General features: G+C 39.0%; 1 long non-coding RNA gene across 1 annotated transcript in view; it reads right to left on the bottom strand.

Annotated features, from left to right (window-relative positions):
* Positions 1-22812, bottom strand: part of LOC132659963 (uncharacterized) — a 42245-nt gene that overhangs the window by 5119 nt on the left and 14314 nt on the right. The window contains exon 2 of the long non-coding RNA XR_009601060.1: positions 86-150. This is a non-coding gene — a long non-coding RNA (uncharacterized LOC132659963). The remainder of the gene's footprint in view (positions 1-85; positions 151-22812) is intronic.

Genomic DNA, 22812 nt, shown 5'->3' with positions numbered 1-22812 from the left:
TAATGCTCAAAGACTTTGTAAAATGAAATAGGGTGTCCCCTGTGGAAGGCCAGGTGATTAGTCATGTCCATAAGGTGCCACTTACCTTGGTAAATTCTTCACTCTCTTCTTTTACAGATGGGGACACTCGATTTGTTTCCTGTCCTAGAACTGATTGAGTACAGGGTCTTGTTTATTCTAAGAAACCTTAAAGAGATTTTTGATGTATGATGAAACTAGAATAGCAAGTTATTAATTTATAATGAGAAATAAAGCAGTAAAGGTGCAAGCATTCCTTCCCGTGTTTGCTTTGACCTGCCTATCACATTCTATCCCTTTAGGCAAACTGCATGAGATGTCTAATGGTAAGGGAGGTAGCCTGCCTCTGTGCTATACTTGGTCGCTCAGTTGTGTCCGACTAGCATTGATGATAAACAAAAAAAGAATCCTTGGGCTTTCCCTGTTGGTAAGACTCCAAACTCCCAAAGCAGAAGGCCCAGGTTCAATTCCTGGTGGGGGAACTAGATTCCAGATGCATGCTGCAGCTAAGAAGTTCGCACGCCACAGTGAAGATCCTTTGAGCCACAACTAAGACACAGCATAGCCTAAATAGATAAATAAAAGATTAAAAAGAAAAAGGATCTCTAAGTAGTTTGAATGCCTGTTTGCATAACCACCCTAAATACTTCATAGAAAGATGATAGTGTCCTAATCAGTGCTGAATGGGCACATATCAGTTTTGTTTTCAAGACATCTCCTCTTGGTTGTTGTCATTTCCATCACCAAAAAAAACCCAATCCTCAGCTGGTGCATTCTTTCATTAAAGGTATCAATGAGTTCATTTGGGTTACAATTATATATTAATACTTTGGACTTGAAAGCCAGTCTCTCTATTTTGTCCTCATCCTTTATGCTTTGATTTTACTGCCTCCCTCTTGCAAAAAATATTTTTTCTTAAATATTAGTTATTTAAAAACACCCATCATCCCCATATACCCCAAATATTCCTTACAAATAGCATCATAGTATTACATTGAGTTCCTTCACCATAATTTATTTAAGCAGTTCTCTGTCAATGGCCATTTGTATTTTTCCCTTTCCCATGCTATGAAATCATAATGCGTGTCTTTTTCTTTGGCATTTCTCACAGGATCAATTCCTTTGAGAATGAGAGATTCAAAGAGAGAATACATTGCATACATTTTTATATTTATTGCCTAATAACTTCACAAATGATTTGCGTAATTTATACTGATACTAGCAAAATACAATAATTTCAAAATAATCTCACCATTTTAACTTTTCTGAAATTTTTAGTGTTAATAAGAATAAAATTATAATATGTTGCTATTTCAAATTACATCTCTATTACTATTAGAACTGATAATTTTTCACATCTCATTCTTAATTTTTCTTGTTAACTAAGTCAAATTATATTCTTTGTTCAATTTTTTTTTTCAGAATTTGGTATTTAGCTTATCACTTTGTATAAACTATTTATATGACAAAGATATTGTTTCTGTCAATACAGAGCCTAATATTTTCCCAATTATTGTTTTAATTTAAAATGTTCGTATATGCTCTTCTGTGTTTTATAAATCTCTTCAAATCGTGTTCAGGCCATTTAACGTATTTCAATATTTACTTTTTAAAAAATAATATCTTCCATTCATTTATTTCCCTATTGTTCCAAAGTAGTTCATTTATCATATGTTAAAATAAATGATTACATATAGCTAGTTTTTCTTTTTAACATTGCTTACAAGATTTATCAACTATCTTGAATAATGAATAAATCCCTGCAACCTCACATCTCACCAACACTACTTAAGAGTTGCCCCTGAAAGAAACAGCTCAATCACAAATCTATGCCAAAAATCAAAACTTCTTCCTTCCCAAATTTTGACTGAGGTTCGTATTTAAAGCTCCTGCTCACTTTCATCATTCACTGTGTTTTAATATTTATGACTTGTCTGTCACAATTTAAGTAATATAGGCCTCAGTTTCAGTTGTTCTGGAGAATTACTGCCTATCTTTTTGAAGTGCTCTCCACAAGATCTCCGTAGTGATTTATTTAGATTGGGTCTTCCTGGGCTTCCTGAGTACATATCCTATCATAATATATTTATAATATCACATTATAGTAATATTAAATCACGTTTCCAGTCACTTAAATTCGTGTGCATTTTGATGTGTAACTCAGTAGCCTAAGGGTGTTCTTGCTCAGTTGCTTCAGTCAGGCCTGACTCCTTGCAATCCTATGAATATGTAGCCTGCTAGGCTCCTCTGTTCATGTGATCTTCCCAGCAAGGGTACTGGAGTGGGTTGCCACTTCCTCCTCTAGGGGATCTTCTTGACCCAGGGATTGAACCTGCGTCACCTGTGTCTTCTGCATTACAGGCAGATTCTTTACCCACTGAGCCACTGGGGAAGCCCAGCCTAAGGGTATCCTGAAACTAATAATTACACATGTTGAAATATGTTAAAGACAGTATTCTTCAAAGTACAGTAAATTCTCTCTGTTACTTGCATCAGTTATCAGACTCTACAGAAAGAAAAATGGAGGGAAGTAGGGAAGAGAGGGTACAGGATAGAATGAGAATAGAATTTGTAGTAATACAACTTTCTTCAGCATATAAATGCAAACATTTCTTTTATTATTTGTAAATGACTGCAGTTTTCACTTCCATGATGCAAGGCTCTCTACCAATCTTGATAATAAAAACAATGAGAAGTTCTGATCACACTATACATCTTCCAACTTTTGTATCCCCAAATTCTAAATATAGGAATGTATAGATTTAGATATACATAGCCAAAGGCAACAAAGAGAGCCTTTCAACTATGCAAAGACAAGTATTTTCCTGTTAGTCTAGTCCTGCCTGTTTCCCTGAAACTCTTATGTGTATCTCTAGATTGTCACAATGTACATCAGTAACACAGTACCAATAGGAGGAAATAAAAGATGAGAGAAAAAAAAAAATTTAGAACAGAAGACCAGATTAACAGCTTTGAAATTTAAGGCATTTTAGAGTGAAAACAAATAGAATTATAAGAGGGAAATATCATTATAATTCCTCACTCTGTAATATGAGTAAAAATGAGGGTGAGGTGCAGGGGATGGGAAGGAGAAAGAAATAGAATGGTATGATGCTTACCCTATTCCTGGGTAAGCTCCATGACCATGTTTAAATGATCCTTGGTATTCATCCAATGTAGTCAAATCACCTTGGAGAACAATGATTTTTAAGTCTTTACCACCCTCAGCAAACATACTTGAGGGTAGAATTTCACACTTAGAGATTAACAGCAAAGTTTTCTAGTCAAGACACTTGGCCAAACAGATGGCTTTGTTTGCAACAAAAAGTATTATTTGCCTTGTGAACATGGAACCAACAGAAAGTATTAAAAGTTATAGATTGTCACAGTTGATTTTTAATATTTTGGGTTTAACATGAACCCTAAAATCCTAATTGAAAAAATAAGATTAAAAAAAAATTTTTATATGTAAAAGTATATATACATATATACTTTTTGACAGATATCTCATATATACTAAGTGAGCTTTGGTGAAGATACATAACTTAGGGCCACAGCAGAAGAGCAGCTGAGAGGGGGCAAGGGATTAAATTTTTAAAAAAAGATACATAACTTAAATTCTCAAAAAGAGATGATATTCTCCCAACCATCCTATAGAAAGTAAACGATTTTTCAAAAATCTATTCATGTTTTTAAAACTCCTAATAGTCATGCCAAAAAATTATCTATAAAAGATACTTTCTGCTTCTTTAGATGTTAAAGAAAACAAACTCTTCCTTTAGATCTTATGCACTATTGAATTTTTCCATTAATATTTCATTATACCCCTTTCTACATGTTCTAATTTCAAGTTGAAGGTTGAGGCAGAAGGCATAGAGTAGAAGTTTCACAAAATGTTGCCAACCTAGTCTCCTTTTTAAAATGATTTCAACAGTATATCCTTATTCCCAACCATCTAACCTCTAAACTATTCCTCAGGGTCCTAGAGTTTCCATAATCTGTACTTAACTTACCTACTTTATTCTCGATAACTCTGAGTATTCATCTTCTTTTCTGGTTGGGCCTATTAAACTAATTCATTCAATAAATATTTATTTAGTGTTTACCTGAAGGAGATCAGCCCTGGGATTTCTTTGGAAGGAATGATGCTAAAGCTGAAACTCCAGTACTTTGGCCACCTCATGCGAAGAGTTGACTCATTGGAAAAGACTCTGATGCTGGGAGGGATTGGGGGCAGGAGGAGAAGGGGATGACAAAGGATGAGATGGCTGGATGGCATCACTGACTCGATGGACGTGAGTTTGAGTGAACTCCGGGAGTTGGCTATGGACAGGGAGGCCTGGTGTGCTGCGATTCATGGGGTCGCAAAAGAGTCGGACACGACTCAGTGACTGAACTGAACTGATGTAGCAGGGGCTTCCCCTTAGTGGCTCAGCAGTATCTGCCTGTAATGCAGGAGTTGCAGGAAAGGTAACTCTTGCCTGGAGAACCTCATGGACAGAGAAGCCTGGCAGGCTACAGTGCATAGGGTGGCAAAGAGTCAGACACCACTGAAGCTACTTCGTACACACACGTGCACCATGTAGCAGATACCAAACCACAATGTAGTGGTAGCACAGGTTCCAGAACCAGACAGACCAAGTAAAAATACAGGTGAAAATACCACTTACTGTGAGGTTCCTTAGGGTATGAGTTCCCTTAACCTCCATTTGCCTGTTTCCTTATTTTTCAAAAAAGGGTAATATAGTATCATAATGTTATTGTAAAGATTAAAGGAAATAATACATATTAAGTGCATAGAACAGTTCCTGACACATAGAAAGCCCTCAGCAAACATTATGGTAGTGTATACTGTATAAGAAAATTTTAAAACTAAAACAAAATTTGGTAAATGCTAATCCAGGAGAAGTATAGGGTGCTTTGGTAGAGCCAAAAAAGGGAATTACATTGACAGGAAAGGTTTCCCAGGGAAGTGACACTGAAGCTGAGTCCTGATAAACTGAAGTCAACTTGGTAATAGAAAAAAGGAGTAGTCCAAGCAAGAAGAACTATATGTGAAAATGCATTAACATGGTACTTTGGTGAAACTAAATGAAATTCAGGAGAGCTGAGGAATGAGAGATGAGTCTAGAGAAGTGAGGCAGGATCCAGGTCACAGATTCTTTGAGTTTCAACTCCATACCAAGAGTAATAAGAAGGGATTTTTGGATTTGTAGGAAGAAAGGCAATCTGACTCTATTTTAGGTTGAAAATAGGTAGCTGCAGAGTGGAGAATAAACTGGAGAGAAAAAAAAAGAACAGGATTATCTCTTGTGTCTTACAGTTATGACAGGCTCTACCATCTTTCATAGATCATATAAACACCATAGTCATTGGAAAGCCTTTCTTCACTTCTTGAACTCTTGTTGAGTTCTAAGTCCTTCTAAACTTCCTTCCTCCATATTTTTTTACTCTAACAATGTATCTTTAATTCATAATCTTACTACAAGGCTATTATCTGAGAGGAGGAAGGCAGAGGAGGGAATTAGTCATCTGTCTTTCCAAGCATGGCTCCAAGAAAGACTCACAAGCTATTCATGTCTTGCAGGTTGGATTTCTAGAAAGCAGATTCTAAGACTGAGTTTAGTGTGCAGGGAGTACTTGTGGGACTAAGGTATACCCATGGGATTGACACCTGTGGAAGGGAAAAAAGAAAGCAGGAATGGGAAGAGGGAGGAGTGGGTAAAGCTCCAATCAACCCCTTTGGAAGCTTTGGAGCTAGAAAGGCCTTTAGATGGCAAAGCATTTATACTCAGTCCACTATTGGACGTAGGACTTCCTACATGGGTCTCTGGAACTGAGGCAATCTTCGAAGGCACTGAAAGCTAATGGCTACCTATGGATAGCCCTTCAGTAGTGGAGGCATCAGGCCTTCATTGAAGGGATCCAGGTGGTGTGTCATAGTGCCACCACACTAGGTTAAGATAGTGGGGACTGCTTATCCAAGAAACTTGACCCAAAATCTTCATTTGATTTCCATACATTCCATATACCTCCTAGAAGCTATGACTTCTTTCCCAGAAGAAGGATGAGGTTTCAGTGTTGACAAGTGAAGAGGAGGACTGTGGGAGAAATGAAAGACACAAGGAAGAAGCTGAGTTCCAAACTGAGCAAGAATGTTAGGGGGAACATGTCCAGGCATATATGTTAGCTAGGTATCTGCTGATAGAAGGTGATTGTCATCAACTAACCAGAGATAGACAATGCTGTGGACTCCTAGAGCACTTAGACACTGAACTTCACTGGAGTATAGCATTCCCACAGGCCACTGAAAAATTTTACTGCTGCTCTCATTATTGGATATATATATATATGTAAAATATTTGGCCTGTTAAATGGTGTTCTTGAAACAGGGAGCAGATAATAACTGTGAATTTACAGTTGATGGCATGATCTATTTTGTACCTGTGGCTCAAATTCAAAAGAGAAAAGGAAATATACTTCACTCTTAAAAAATTTCTGTCCTTTAGAATGGCAATCTCTCAACCCTCTTTACTCCTTTGCTGGGGCCCTGGTATTCTTTAAGAGAAGCATGAGTAACCCCAATTCTTCCAGGATTTATTTGCAACTTCAAAGCTGTGCTGGTATGAGACTGTCCACCTCCAAGGCTTTAGATTGACTCAAAGGGAGCATGTAATCTTATTCCACATTCAGGGAAGCATCATTAGGGAATGGTCGTCTGTATACACTTGGAGGAATTTAAGTATTTGGTGATACTCTTGAGCCATTAGAACACTTAGGTATTTTACTTTGTTTCTCCATGATCTAGATGTGTCAAAAAATATGGCCTTACATGATTGCCTGGTTTTCATGGCCCTAGGGCCACTGTACCATCTTCACCTCTGAAGAAACTCCAGCAAATGTATCTCTGAGACCTCTTAGTCTGAATGTCTAGGCTGGATTGTATGAATTTAGCTAACGCTGAAAAACACATTTCTCAAAATTCTTTTCCCCTATGTTACTAGGTTAGAGTTTACCAAAAGAACTGCATGAGGTTTAAAAAGGAAAAGTGAAGCAGAGACCATCACTCTTAGAAAGTCATCGTGGTCAGACACGGTGACAGACTGACACAGAGTATTAGCAAGTCCCATCCAATCTCCCCCACAGTTGGCTCATCCTCAGCTGCTGGCCCTGCTGGTCAACAGTGACCCAGGCTCTCTACCAGGTACTACACTGCTTGTATCAGGTATATATAAAGCAAGAGAAATCTATGAGTTTATTGATGGACAAGGTTAATCATATCTGGAGAGGCTTTTCTTGAAGGTTGCCATGGTCCTACAACCACAGTCAAAGAAGAAAGACTTTATCAGAGGGTATTAAGTGGCAAACATTTAAGCCAAACAGAATCCAAGGAATCTCCAGAATTACTGGAAGCAGCCCTGAAGAGTCAAAGAAGTCGTTTTCACCAAAGTGAATCAAAGACAAATGAGACCTGACTGAATGCTGAGAGTCATTCAAGACTCCGAACATGAAACATGATACATAAGGATATATGCATGCATGCTAAGTAGCTTCAGTCATGTCCAGCTCTGAGACTCTAAGGACTGTAGCCTGCCAGGTTCCTCTGTCCATGGGATTCTCCAGGCAAGAATACTGGAGTAGGTTGCCATGCCCTTCTCCAATAATGAAACTTTTTTGATGCATACCATTGTTTATAAGACTTGCATCAAAGCAAGCTCAAGATACCCTAAGAAAAATACCATGATCCTCAGAGCTCATTAAAAACCTGTTACAATGGTTTGTCATAACCCTTCCTCTCCACATAGATTTTATATAATTCTTAGTACTCCCACCAAGATGGGGCACAAGGTATCCTTTCCATTAGATCACATTCTGCTTCAGAGCTTTCTCCCACTTAGTTGGTAAGCTTAATAACAATAGGGGCCATGTCTGTTTTTATTCACTACTGTATCTTTATTCTAGCCCAATGCCTAATACATATATGGTAAGTGCTCAATGAGTAGCCATTAAATAAATGAAAGCTTAAGTTGACAGTCTCAAACACTAGTGAGTAATACAGAGAAAAGAATTTGTGGCTCTTCTTATAACAGATGCATACCACTTATTATTCCTATTACTACTTTCTAACCTATACAAGAACATGGCTTCTGACCCATAAAGTGGGGGGCCTTTCACTTCCAGGTTTTCCATCCCTGCATCCCAAATTCACTTGCACTAATCCTTGTGCACATGTCCCTAGAATTTCACTCTGCTGCTGCTGCTACTGCTAAGTCACTTCAGTCGTGTCCGACTCTGTGTGACCCCATAGACAGCAGCCCACCAGGCTCCCCCATCCCTGGAATTCTCTAGGCAAGAATACTGGACTGGGTTGCCAGAATTTCACTCTACTGAACCATCAAATCCTTTGCAATTTACCCCAGCTGCCAGAGACAAGGAGCCAAAATACACAGTAGAGAATGATCTGGACTTTGCCATTTATTATAGCTAATTCTGGTACTTCATCTGGTACATAGCAGAGGAAAACACCTATAAACAAGTACTGCAAATTTCTCATGTAGGTTCCAGTGGTTTGGATTGAGGTATGACTTCATGATCAGAAATGTGGGTTATGGTCCCTACAGAAGTAGGGATTGCGTCCTTACAGAATAATGAAAGTGAAGCAGTTTGAAATGGGAGTGATTATCAGAACACTCTTTTGAGAACAGGCCAAGAATCAAAAAGAAGAGCCCAAACAACAAAGTCTAGTTCAAAGGACAGGAGGAGAACTATAAATTGGGAATGGAGCCACAGTCAAAGGCCAGATGAACTATGGAATGAATCAGTGCAGATCAGAAATCTGGGAGATGTCTACACAATAATTATAGTGAACAGATCAGAGCAGGCAAATGCCTGGGGCCATAAGGTACAAAGGTGGAATGAACTTCCTACTAAAGAAAATTGATTCCTTCAAAGGCAATCCCTGGGAAAGTCTTCCCTTCCTTGAAAGGGCAAGCTGGGGTGTTTGTATAGTAGTCAGAAGGAAAATCAACCCATAATTAATTTCCTTTCATTCAGCCCCTCCCCCCCACACACACTATTCAGCACATGACCCACATTCAATAACAATCAAGCTTCAGTAATAGGCAAGCTTCTCTGGTAATTAATAGGGAGCTTCAAGTAATCCAGCTCATTTCACACTGAGACTGCTAAATCCGTTAGCCTCACTGCCATCTTACTCCTTTCTCCTACTGTTTTCTTGTGTTATGACAAATCATGACCTCTGATTTGTCTTCCAGTATTTAGCCAGTCATTCCTTGCACCTGACAACAGATTTAGTTTCACTGACTTATTCTACAGGTTTTTGACTTCAGTTCAGTTCAGTTGCTCAGTGACTCTTTGCGACCCCATGAACCATGGCACACCAGACCTCCCTGTCCATCACCAACTCCCGGAGTTTACCCAAACTCATGTCCATTGAGTCGGTGATGCCATCCAACCATCTCGTCCTCTGTTGTCCCCTTCTCCTCCTGCCCTCAATCTTTCCCAGCATCAGGGTCTTTTCAAATGAGTCAACTCTTCGCATCATGTGGCCAAAATATTGGAGTTTCAGCTTCAACATCAGTCCTTCCATTGAACACTCAGGACTGATCTCCCTTAGGATGGACTGGTTGGATCTCCTTGCAGTCCAAGAGTCTTCTCCAATACTACAGTTTAAAAGCATCAGTTCTTTGGTGATCAACTTTCTTTACAGTACAGCTCTCACATCCATAAATGACTACTGGAAAACCATAGTCTTGACTAGACAGACCTTTGTCAGCAAAGTAATATATCTGCTTTTAATATGCTTTTTTATTTTATTTTTATTTTTACTTTATTTTACTTTACAATACTGTATTGGTTTTGCCATACATTGACATGAATTATCTGTTATCAGTTTAATATGTTTTAATATCTGCTTTTAATCTGCTTTTTAATATGCTGTCTAGGTGGGTCATAGCTTTACTTTCAAGGAGCAAGTGTCTTTTAATTTCATGGTTGCAAGTCACCATCTGCAGTGATTTTGGAGCCCACCAAAATAAAGTCTGTCACTGTTTCCATTGTTTCCCCATCAATTTGCCATGAAGTGATGGGACTGCATGCCATAATATTAGTTTCTAAATGCAGGGAAAGCATTTGACACAATTGAATATCCTTTCATGATTAAAAAAAAAAAAAACTCTCACAAACTAGGTATAGAAGGAATGTTTCTCAACAATAATAAATGTCATATATGTCAAGCCCACATCATATTCAAAAGTAAAAAGCTGAAATCCTTTCCCATAAGATCAATAACTCAAAAAAAAAAAAACACCTCATATATAGTCAGCTAATTTTCTACAAAGGCAGCAAGAAAATAAGGTAAGAATAGATTCTTCAAGTAATAGTGTCGGGAAAACTGAATATACACATGTTAAGAATGAAACTGGACCCTTATATTATACCATACAAAAAAAAATCAACTCAAAATGGATTAAACATTTTAATGTAAGATATGAAACTGTAAAAGTTACAGAAGAACAGAAGGGAAAAGCTCTTTGACATGTGTGTTAGCTATGACTTTTTGGATTTGACACTAAAAGTCAAGGCAACAAAAGCAAAACTAACAATATATCAAAGTAAAGAGTTTCTGCATAGTAAAGGAAACAACGAAATTAAAAGGCACCCCATGGATTGGGAGAAAATATTTGTAAACCATATATCCAATAAGGGCTTAATATCCAAAATACATATGTAACTCATATAGTTTGATAGCAAAATCAAACAACCCAATTAAAAAATGGGCAAAGGATTTGAATAGACTATTTTCCAAAGAAACATACAAATGGTAAACAAATATATAAAAAGATACTCATATTAGTCATTATCAGTGAAATGCAAATCAAAACCACAATGACATATCACCTCACACCTATTAGGATAGCTAATATCAAAAGGTATCTAAAGTTGAGAGGATATGGAAAAAAAGATCCTTTGTGCACTACTGGTTGAAATGTAAATTGGTATGATCATTATTAAAAACAGTATGGAGGTTTCTCAAGAAATTAAAAATAGAATTACCATATGATCCAGCAACCCCACTTCTGGATATATATTAAAAAACAAATGAAATCTATCTTGGAGAGATATTTACACTTCCATGTTTATTGAAGGATTATTCACTGTAGCCAAGATATGGATCACATTAATTGTAAGTGGTCTAAATAGTCTCATTTTAAAACTGGAGACTATAAGATTGGGTAAAAAGCAAGATCCAACTATATTAACATATAGGTCTTAAAAAAAAAAGGATGGAAAAAACCATGCCATGTTAAGATTAATCAATGGAAAGCTGGGATGATTATATAAATATCAAACAAAATAGATTTCAGAGCAAATAATATTACCTGAGTTGAAGAGGACATAAAACAGATAGGTTGCTTGAAATGCACAAACTACCAAAGCTCATTGAAGAAGAAACAGATAGTCTAAATAACTTTATAGCTATTAAATAAACTGAATTTTCAGTTAAAAACCTTCCTATGAGAAAACTCTAGACTCATATAGCTTCACTGGCAAATTCTACCAAATATTTAAACAAGGAATAATACCAATTCTATACAAACTTTTTCAGAAAATTGATGAGGAGGGGATCAGTTCTATCAGTTCAGTCGCTCAGTCATGTCCGACTCTTTGCGACCCCATGAATCGCAGCCCGCCAGGCCTCCCTGTTCATCACCATCTCCCGGAGTTCACTCAGACTCATGTCCATCAAGTCCGTGATGCCATCCAGCCATCTCATCCTGGGGAGGGGATACTTCCCAAATAATTCTGTGAGGATTACATTACTCAATACCAAAATCAAAAAATTACATTTTAAGAAAACTACAGACCAATATATCTCATGCTTATACGTGTAAGGACATGTAACCTTAAATGGCAAAGGGGACTTGACAGGTACTATTAAGTTAAGGCTCTTGTGATGTAAAGACTATCCTGTATTATCCAGGTGAGCCAATGTAATCTGAGAGTTTTGAAAAGATAAAAGAGAAAGAGAGTTAGAGAAGATGTGATGATGGAAACAGAAGTTGGAGGATTGTGCTTTAAGATGGAAAAAGAGGTCACACACCAAGGAATGCAAGCAACTCTAGAAGCTAGAAAACTCAAACAGAATTGCCCCTAGAGCAGGCAAAGAGAATGCAATCCTGACAACACTTTCCCAATTTAGCCCAGAGAAATCTATTTCAGACTTCTGATCCCCCAAATTGTAAGATGATAAACTTGTGTTGTTTTAAACAACCATGTCTGCAGTAGTTTAATACAACAGCTGCTGCTGCTAAGTTACTTCAGTCGTGTCCGACTCTGTGCGACCCCATAGACGGCAGCCCACCAGGCTCCCCCATCCCTGGGATTCTCCAGGCAAGAATACTGGACTGGGTTGCCATTTCCTTCTCCAATGCATGAAAGTGAAAAGTGAAAGTGAAGTTGCTCAGTCGTGTCTGACTCTTAGCAACCCCATGGACTGCAGCCTACCAGGCTCCTCCATCCATGGGATTTTCCAGGCAAGAGTACTGGAGTGGGGTGCCATTGCCTTCTCTGAATACAACAGCAATAGGAAACAAATACCCTTGACTTATGAGAAGATTATTTTTAGAGCTTCTATTTTTGCTTGAATAAACATATTCTGTACAAGAGTAGAATGAGTCAAGAATTAACCTATTACTGTGCAACATCTAAATTTAGTATAACATTCAAAGAATTACAAGTAGAGATCATTTATTTGATGAGATTTGTCTTAAAAAGATACAATGACTGGAAGCAGGAAAGACAGTAATTGACAACATTTGGACTGAAATATTTACTTATTTAATAAAACAAAATCCAACCTGAGAAGATACTCCACTTGGCATAATTTGCTCTGAGTTTATCAGATACTTATATTAACCAATATAAAGAGCATGTTTCCAAATAAAAACACTGAGGTCTAGAGAAAAGTCAACTGAGGGCGTTAACAATTTAAAATTTAGTAAGTATAAAATTGCCGGGAGAAATATCAATAACCTCAGATATGCAGATGACACCACCCTTATGGCAGAAAGTGAAGAACTAAAGAGCCTCTTGATGAAAGTGAAAGAAAAGAGTGAAAAAGTTGGCTTAAAGCTCAACATTCAAAAAACGAAGATCATGACATCTGGTCCCATCACTTCATGGCAAATAGATGGGGCTGACTTTATTTTGGGGGGCTCCAAAATCACTGCAGATGGTCACTGCAGCCATGAAATTAAAAGACACTTGCTCCTTGGAAGTAAAGCTATGACCAACCTAAACAGCATATTAAAAAGCAGAGACATTACTTTAACAACAAAGGTCCGTCTCATCAAGCCTATGGTTTTCCCAGTCATCATGTATGGATGTGAGAGTTGTACTATTAAGAAAGCTGAGTGCCGAAGAATTGATGCTTTTGAACTGTGGTGTTGGAGAAGACTCTTGAGAGTCCCTTGGACTGCAAGGAGATCCAACCAGTCCATCCTAAGGGACTGAATATTCAGTCCTAAATATTCACTGGAAAGACTGTTGCTGAAACTCCAATATTTTGGCCACCTGATGCAAAGAGCTGTCTCATTTGAAAAGACCCTGATGCTGGCAAAGACTAAAGGCAAGAGGAGAAGGGGATAACAGAGGATGAGAAGGTTGGATGGCATCACCAACTCAATGGACCTGAGTTTAGGTAAACTCCGGCAGTTGGTGATGAACACGGAGGCCAGGTGTGCTGTGGTCCATGGGGTCATGAAGAGTCGGACTTGACTGAGCGACTGAAGTGTAAAATATGTTAAAGGGTTTAGAGATATTCTTCTGAAAAATTACAAACATATTACCATGTTAAAAGACATTCTTCAGTGTAGCTGGGTGCCAGGGGAAAAGGGCAGATGTTGGGTGAAGGATACAAACTTGCAATTATAAGATGAAAAATTTCTTGGGATCTAAGTTACTGTATGGTGATTATAATTAGCAATAGTATGTTACATACTTGAAAGTCACTAAAGAGAGCAGATATTAAATGCTATCACTACAAAAGAGAAGGTAATTATGTGAGGTGATAGAAGTGTTAACTTTATTGTGGCAATTATTTCACAGTATATATGTGTATCAAATCACACAGTACACCTTATATTTACACAATGTTAGATGTCAATTATATCTCAATGAATCTGGAAAAAAATGCATTTTTCTGAAGTGAAAATATACATGATATGAGACAAATATATTTGTGAAACTGATTAAAATACATAAGTATGTATAGAATAATTATTGGCTGCTATTTTAAATGTACTAATAATCATATTAAGCAGTTTTAATATTTTCTAGCATACAGACTTCTTTTTGAAAGTTTTCAAATGGACTATTTTATAGGGACACCAATATAATAAAAGCAATTTGTTGGTTAATATGTAGTTTAAAAAATTATGTAAGTTTAATTGTTTACTGCTCCATTTTAGTTCTTAAGTGTCTCAGACTGGACAACATAATCTGTTGTCATTAGGTCTTAACAGTGACTTGTGCCATTCCACAGCCACCACTGTGTTCTCAGAACAACGTGCTCTGTTATTAGAATAAGCATCTGATTTCTTTAAGATAGTACTTCCTAACTTGCTTCTTAGGTCATAAGTGAGTTCAACAGTCCATCCCACCACTGTATAATATCACTGCTTTATAGTTCAGTAATCACATGGATCTATAAACCATTTAAAACCAGTGATCACATGGTTATTATTCTTTTACTTTAGTTCATCTTCATTAAAATTAGTTCTTTGGACAGATGCAATGTTGTAGGAGATTCTCTTATGCTGAATAAGCCGTTCCATTATTTTATAAATAGCATTGCTACAGGAAGTATGGCAGGCAAGAGAAATAAAGATAGCTGCACGATAACGATCCAGTCTATGTAGACAAATTGATACAACCTATATACAGATGATAGCTCAGTTGTTAAAGAATTTGCCTGCAATGCAGGAGACCCCAGTTCAATTCCTGGGTCAGGAAGATCTGCTGGAGAAGGGATAGGCCACCCACTCCAGCATTCTTGGGCTTTCCTTGTGGCTCAGCTGGTAAAGAATCTGCCTGCAATGTGGGAGACCTGGGTTCAATCCCTGGGTTGGGAAGATCCCCTAGAGAAGGGAAAGGCTATCCATTCCAGTATTCTAGCCTGGAGAAGTCCATGGACTGTATAACTTTCACTCACTCACTTATATAAAGATGAAGTCAATAGAATCAACCTGCCACCAGATGGCTGACTATTACCCCTGGTGTATCAGGTGATGTATTATCAGGTGATCAGCATCGGCTTTCTACTGCTGGAAGATTGGGACTCTCAAATATAGTAGTAGATAGATCAGTCCTGAGGAAGAGAAGTCCCTGTTTTTCTGAGATCATAAATAACTCCCATCTCTGTCATCATACTTTGGTCAGGGAACCATTGACCAAGCACTGCCTAGCTGTAGAAAGAGGCTGACTTGTAGCCACAGAAGAGGTCATATCAGCTACCTCATCAATGTGATAAGCCTCCCCTGCAGAGGTGATCCCTTTTGGCTGCTGCTTTTGCTGTTATCGTTGGCATATTCATGGTATACAAATATGTTCACATTCTTTTAACATTACAGGAGGTCCCAAATGTATCTATCCCTCAATCCTTGCCTCTTATTTTGCCCATGTCCCTGTATGCCCAGCCAGACCACTAACCACTACCCATAAATCGGCAAAGGACATTACTTTTCCAAATTGAAAATGAGATACGCTGACTAAAGTTCTTCCCCTTGGAGTTAACTCTGAATAAGAGTGTATTGCTACAGCAATATGCTTCTGGCAGGAGCCAGCTCATTTTCCAGAACCATCTGTAAACCAGAATTGAATTTTTTCTTCCTGAGTCAACTGGTCATAGAGAATTCCCTGTTGGGTTGGTCACCACAGGGAAGTGTGGATTGATAGAATGGTGGCATTATACGCAGAGTAGGTGGTGATGTGAGCCACCTACATGGTCATATCATTTGCTAGTGGCTTCAGTGATTCCAATCTTCTGTATATCACTTTGAATCGATGTTGGAGTGACTCTGGTTATATACAGCTTTATGGTTTGTTAGGTTAGATAAAACCCAGTTTGTGTTGGTCATCCAAGATGTCAAGGTCTTAAATTCTCATAGTAAGATGTTCAGTCTCTAAGGCTCACAACACAAGCCCAGGAATTTTCTAAAAGAAGAACAGTTGATTATATGGCACTGATTCAAAGTCCTAGGAGGCTATACCATTATTCTGGCTCCAAACAGCATCTTAATCTGTTATAGACTCTTAATCTGTTATTGCTGTTGTTCAGTCACTAAGCTGTGTCTGACTCTTTGCATCCCCATGGACTGCAGCATGCCAGGCTTTCCTGTCCCTCACTATCTTCTGGAGTTCACCCAAGTTCATGTCCATTGAATCAGTGGTGCCATCCAACCATCTCATCCCCTGCCACCATCTTCTCCTTTTGCCTTCAATCTATCCCAGCATCAGGGTCTTTTCCAATGAGTCAGTTGCTCACATTAGGTGGCAAAGTATTGGAGCTTCAGCTTCAGCATTAGTTCTTCCAATGAGTATTCAGGGTTGATTTCCCTTAGGATTGACTGGTTTGATCACCTTGCTGTCCAAGGGACTCTGAAGCATCTTCTCTAGCACCACAATTCAAAAGCATCAGTTCTGTGGTTCTCAGCCTTCTTTACAGTTCAGCTCTCACACATATAGATGACTACTGGAAAAATCATAGCTTTGACTATATGCACCTTTGTTGGCAAAATGATGTTTGCTGTTTAATACGCTGTCTAGGTTTGTCAAAGCCTTCCTTCCAAGAAGCAAGTGTCTTCTAATTTCATGGCTGCTGTCATCATCCACAGTGATTTTGGAGCCCAAGAAGAGAAAATCTGTCCTTGCTTCCATTTTTCCCTCTTCTTTTTGCCATGAAGTGATGGGATCAGATGCCATGATCTTAGTTTTTTGAATGTTGAGTTTTAAGCCAGCTTTCTCAATCTACTTCACCCTCATCAAGAGGCTCTTTAGTTCTTTACTTTCTGCCATTAGAGTGGTGTCATCTGCATATTTGAAGTTACTGATATTTCTCCAGGCAATATTGATCCCAGCTTGCAACTCTTTTAGCCTGGCATTTTGCCTAAAGTACTCTGCATATAAGTTAAATAAACAGGGTGACAATATACAACCTTGTCATACTCCTTTCCCAATTTTGAATCAGTCAGTTGTTCCATGTAAGGTTCTAACTGCTGCTTCTTGACACACATACAGGTTTCTCAGGAGACGAGTAATATGGTTTGGTATTCCCATCTCTTTAAGAATTTTCCACAGTTTATTGTGATCCACACAGTCAAAGGCTTTCACGTAGTCAAAGAAGTAGATGTTTTTTATGGAATTCCTTTGCTTTCCCTATAATCCAATGAATGATGGCAAATTGATCTCTGGTTACCCTGCCTTATCTAAAACCAGCTTGTACATCTGAAAGTTCTCAATTCAAATACTTCTGAAGCCTAGCTTGAAGGATTTTGAGCATAACTTTGCTAGCATGGGAAGTGAACGCAATTGTCCAGTAGTCTGAACATTCTTTAGCACTGCCCTTCTTTGGAATTAGGATGAAATAAATCTGTTATAGAACCTTAATCTACAACTTAGACCAGCTAAAAAGTTCTCTTGCCTTGAGGACATTTCAAAGTTGGTAACATTAAATAGATCGGAGTAGTACATCCAAATGTAGCGTGTATGTGCTAGGTCACCTCAGTTGTGTCTGACTCTCTTGTGACCCCAAGGACTGTAGTCCGCCAGACTCTATGTCTATAGGATTCTCCAGGCAAGAATACTGGAGTGAGCAGCCATTCCCTTCTCCAAGGGATCTTCCTGACCCAGAGATCGAACCTGGGTTTCATGCATTGCAGGCAGATTCTTTACCATCTGAGACACCTGGGAAGTACTAAATGGTAGTATATGTTATTTTAAAAATTAGGAAAGGCTCATCAAGTGTTTTCTTAGTGATATGGGGGAAAGGTGCACCACTTTTCTTATTGTGTTGACAGGAACACCTTGAGATGCTGAGACTACCTGATCCTCAGAAATTTCACTCAGGTCACAGCTACCTGGATTTTCATTGGAGTTTATCTCCTGCTCCCTGAAATCCAGTCACCCCTTACTGTATCATTAAACTAGTTTGCCAGTGTAATGTTATGTAAAATTATAAGACGGTGAGATGTTAAAGGTCTCTGCAGTCTAGACTGTAACTGACAGCTAAAGAATTGACACAGATCAATGAAAGTGTATTTGTGTTCCTTCAACATAAAAACAGACACTCTTTTTTGGAGTCCTAGCGGCCACAGGATTGGAAAAGGTCAGTTTTCATTCCAATCCCAAAGAAAGGCAATGCCAAAGAATGCTCAAACTACCGCAGAATTGCACTCATCTCACATGCTAGTAAAGTAATGTTCAAAATTCTCCAAGCCAGGCTTCAGCAATACGTGAACCATGAACTCCCTGATGTTCAAACTGGTTTTAGAAAAGGCAGAGGAACCAGAGATCAAATTGCCAACATCTGCTGGATCATAGAAAAAGAAAGAGAGTTCCAGAAAAACATCTATTTATGCTTTATTGACTATGCCAAAACCTTTGATTGTGTGGATCACAATAAACTGTGGAAAATTCTGAAAGAGATGGGAATACAGACCACCTGACCTGCCTCTTGAGAAATCTGTATGCAGGTCAGGAAGCAACAGTTAGAACTGGACATGGAACAACAGACTGGTTCCAAATAGGAAAAGGAGTATGTCAAGGCTGTATATTGTCACCCTGCTTATTTAACTTCTATGCAGAGTACATCGTGAGAAACGCTGGACTGGAAGAAACACAAGCTGGTATCAAGATTGCTGGGAAAAATATCAATAACCTCAGATATGCAGATGACATCATCCTTATGGCAGAAAGTGAAGTGGAGCTAAAAAGCCTCTTGATGAAAGTGAAAGAGGAAAAAAAAAAAGCGAAAGAGGAGAGTGAAAAAGCTTGCTTAAAGCTCAACATTCAGAAAACGAAGATCATGGCATCCAGTTCCATCACTTCATGGGAAATAGATGGGGAAACAGTAGAAACAGTGTCAGACTTTATTTTTGGGGGCTCCAAAATCACTGCAGATGGTGACTGCAGCCATGAGATTAAAAGATGCTTACTCCTTGGAAGAAAAGTTATGACCAACCTAGATAGTATATTCAAAAGCAGAGACATTACTTTGCCAACAAAGGTCCGTCTAGTCAAGGCTATGGTTTTTCCAGTGGTCATGTATGGATGTGAGAGTTGGACTGTGAAGAAAGCTGAGCGCTGAAGAATTGATGCTTTTGAACTGTGGTGTTGGAGAAGACTCTTGAGAGTCCCTTGGACTGCAAGGAGATCCAACCAGTCCATTTTGAAGGAGATCAACCCTGGGATTTCCTTGGAAGGAATGATGCTAAAGCTGAAACTCCAGTACTTTGGCCACCTCATGGGAAGAGTTGACTCATTGGAAAAGACTCTGATGCTGGGAGGGATTGGGGGCAGGAGGAGAAGGGGACGACAGAGGATGAGATGGCTGGATGGCATCACTGACTCAATGGACATGAGTGTGAGTGAACTCTGTGAGTTGTTGATGGACAGGGAGGCCTGGCGTGCTGCAATTCATGGGGTTGCAAAGAGTCGGACAAGACTGAGTGAGTGAACTGAACTGATTCTTACTGAGATGGGGCTTCCCTTGTGGCTCAGATGGTAAAGAATCTGCCTGCAATGCAGGAGGCCCTGCTTCGATCCCTGAGTCAGGAAGATCCCCTGGAGAAGGGAATGGAAATCCACTCTAATACTCTTGCCTAGAGAATTCCACATGCAGAGGAGCCTGGCAGGCTACAGTCCATGGGGTCGAAAGGAGCTGGACCCAACTGAGTGACTACACTTGCACTTTCACTTTCTTACCAAGATACAGTGAAAAAAACAATTGCCAGATTAATAGCCATAATCTAACTGCTAGAGGTTATGTTGATTTACTTTATTAAAGAGAGCATGTCTGGAACGGCAGCTGTAACTAGAGTCACCACCTGATTATATTTATAGTAGTTCACAGTTATTCTCCAACACTCTAAGACTGTTCTACTTAGGCAAAAGAGGATAGATAAATGTGAATAGAATCATTGCCACTACATCTGTCAAGTCTTTTTATGGTAGCACTAATCATGCAATTTTTCCAAGAATGCAGCTTTACCTTACTTAAAAATTACATAAACAACAATTCTAATTGGTGGATCACAGTGGTACTCCAAGGCTTGAGGATTCAACTTTGCTGAGTCAGCATCTAGTAATTTCAGGGTATTCCCTTTTCCCAATTGATCAGCTATTGCCACTTAACAAACTTTCCCCAAATTCAGTGGTTTACACAATTATTTATTCTTGCTCACATCCATGGGTCAGTTTCCCTAGATTGCATTAGAAAGGTTTAAGAAGCATACACAAATGCCATGCAGGCATGTGTGCTACGTTGCTTTAGTCACGTCCGACTCTGCAACTCTATGGACTGTAGCCTGCCCGGCTCCCCTGTCCATGGGATTCTCCAGGCAAGAATACTGGAGTGGGTTGCCATTTCCTCCTCCAGGGAGTCTTCCCAACCCAGAGACTGAACTCGCCTCTCCTGTGTCTCCTACATTGGCAGGCAGGTTCTTTACCACTTTTCCAGGTCTGGGCCACCTGGAACGCCCACACAAATGCCATATATTATCTCAAAAACCCAAAGAGGCTCACTGGGTGTTTCTTTTCTTTTCTTTTTTTTTTTTTGGTAGCTCTGCTGATCTCAGCTGGGCTTTGACACATATCTTTAGTTGAGCTGAGGTACAAGTTTGCTAGTGTGGGTCTGTTTCACTCTTTTTCCTTGAATATGTGAAACATTAGCTAGGATTTGTTCTCATGACAGTGAGAGGCAAGAAGTCAAACAGACATGTTCAAATACCTGCCACAGCTCAGAACTGGCAAAATGTTACTTCCATCTACATGATCTGGCCAAAACAAATTATAATGCTGGGCCCAAAGTAAGGAAGCAGGAAAATACTCTGTGGCTATGGTAAGGATATAGCAAGAATGTAGCTAGAGATAGGGGTAAGGAAATGGTGCCAAGCATTAGTAAATATCCATGGGTCCCTTATAGAAAGTAAGGAGAAAGGGACTTGTCTCGTAGTCCAGTGACTAAAACTCCACATTTCCAATGCAGGGGGCCCAGGTTCAATTCCTGGTCAGGGGACTATATTCCACATGCCACAACTAAAGATTCCACATATTGCAATGAAGATCGAAGATGCTGTGTGCCAAACTAAGATTTGACACAGACAAATAAATAAAAATTCAAAAAAAAAGTAAGGAGAAAGATTTACAGCATGTACCTGTGATGCATGTATCTTCCTCATGTGACCGCTTCTTGGGGTTCTTAGGGACTGTAAAATGACTCAGGTTGAGAGACTAGGTAAGAAACTGTGATTTTTTAGTATGTTTTAAGTTATACCCAGATCACTATTTTGCACAATTCAGTCAGTCGGTTCAGTCCCTCAGTCATGTCTAGTCAGACTCTTTGTGACCCCATGGACTGCAGAATGAGAGGCTTCCCTGTCCATCAGCAACTCCTGGAGCTTACTTAAAATCATGTCCATTAAGTCAGTGATGCCATCCAACCATCTAATCCTCTGTCGTTCCCTTCTTCTACTGCCTTCAATCTTTCCCAGCATCAGGGTCTTTTCCAATGAGTCAGTTCTTTTGCATCAGGTGGCCAAAATATTGGAGTTCAGTTTCAGTATCAGTCCTTCCAGTGAATATTCAAGGCTGATTTCCTTTAGGATGGACTGGTTGGATCTCCTTGGTGTCCAAGGGACTCTCAAGAGCCTTCTCTAACACCACAGTTCAAGAGCATCAATTCTTCAGGGTTTAGCTTTCTTTATAGTCCAACTCTCACATTCATACATGACTACTGGAAAAACCATAGCTTTGACTAGACAGACCTTCATTGGTAAAGTAATGTCTCTGGTCTTTAATATGCTGTCTAGGTTGGTCATAACTTTTCTTCCAAGGAGCGAGTGTCTTTTAATTTCATGGCTGCAGTCACCATCTGCAGTGATTTTGGAACCCCCCAAAATAAAGTCTGACACTGTTTCCATTGTTTCCCCATCTATTTGCCAGGACGTGATAGGACCAGATGCCATGATCTTCATTTTCTAAATGTTGAGCTTTAAGCCAACTTTTTCACTCTCCTCTTTTACTTTCATCAAGAGGCTCTTTAGTTCTTCCTCACTTTCTGCCATAAGGGTGGTATCATCTGCATAATCTGAGGTTATTGATATTTCTCCTGGCAACCCAGCATTTCTCATGATGTACTCTGCATATAAGTTAAATAAGCAGGGTGACAATATATGGCCTATGTACTCCTTTTCCTATCTGAAACCAGCCTGTTGTTCCATATCCAGTTCTAACTGTTGCTTCCTGACCTGCATACAGGTTTTTCAGGAGGCAGGTCAGGTGGTCTGGTATTTCCATCTCTTTCAGAATTTCCCACAGTTTACTGTGATCCACACAGGCAAATGTTTTGGCACAGTCAATAAAGCAGAAATAGATGTTTTTCTGGAACTCTCTTGCTTTTTTGATGATCCAGCAGATGTTGGCAATTTGATCTCTGGTTCCTCTGCGTTTTCTAAATCCAGCTTGAACATCTGCAAGTTCATGGTGCATGTACTG

Source organism: Ovis aries, chromosome 6, assembly GCF_016772045.2.
Source record: "Ovis aries strain OAR_USU_Benz2616 breed Rambouillet chromosome 6, ARS-UI_Ramb_v3.0, whole genome shotgun sequence".
NCBI classification, from domain to species: domain Eukaryota; kingdom Metazoa; phylum Chordata; class Mammalia; order Artiodactyla; family Bovidae; genus Ovis; species Ovis aries.
Note: the sequence above shows the minus strand (reverse complement) of the source record. Positions and strands in the feature narration are given on the sequence as shown.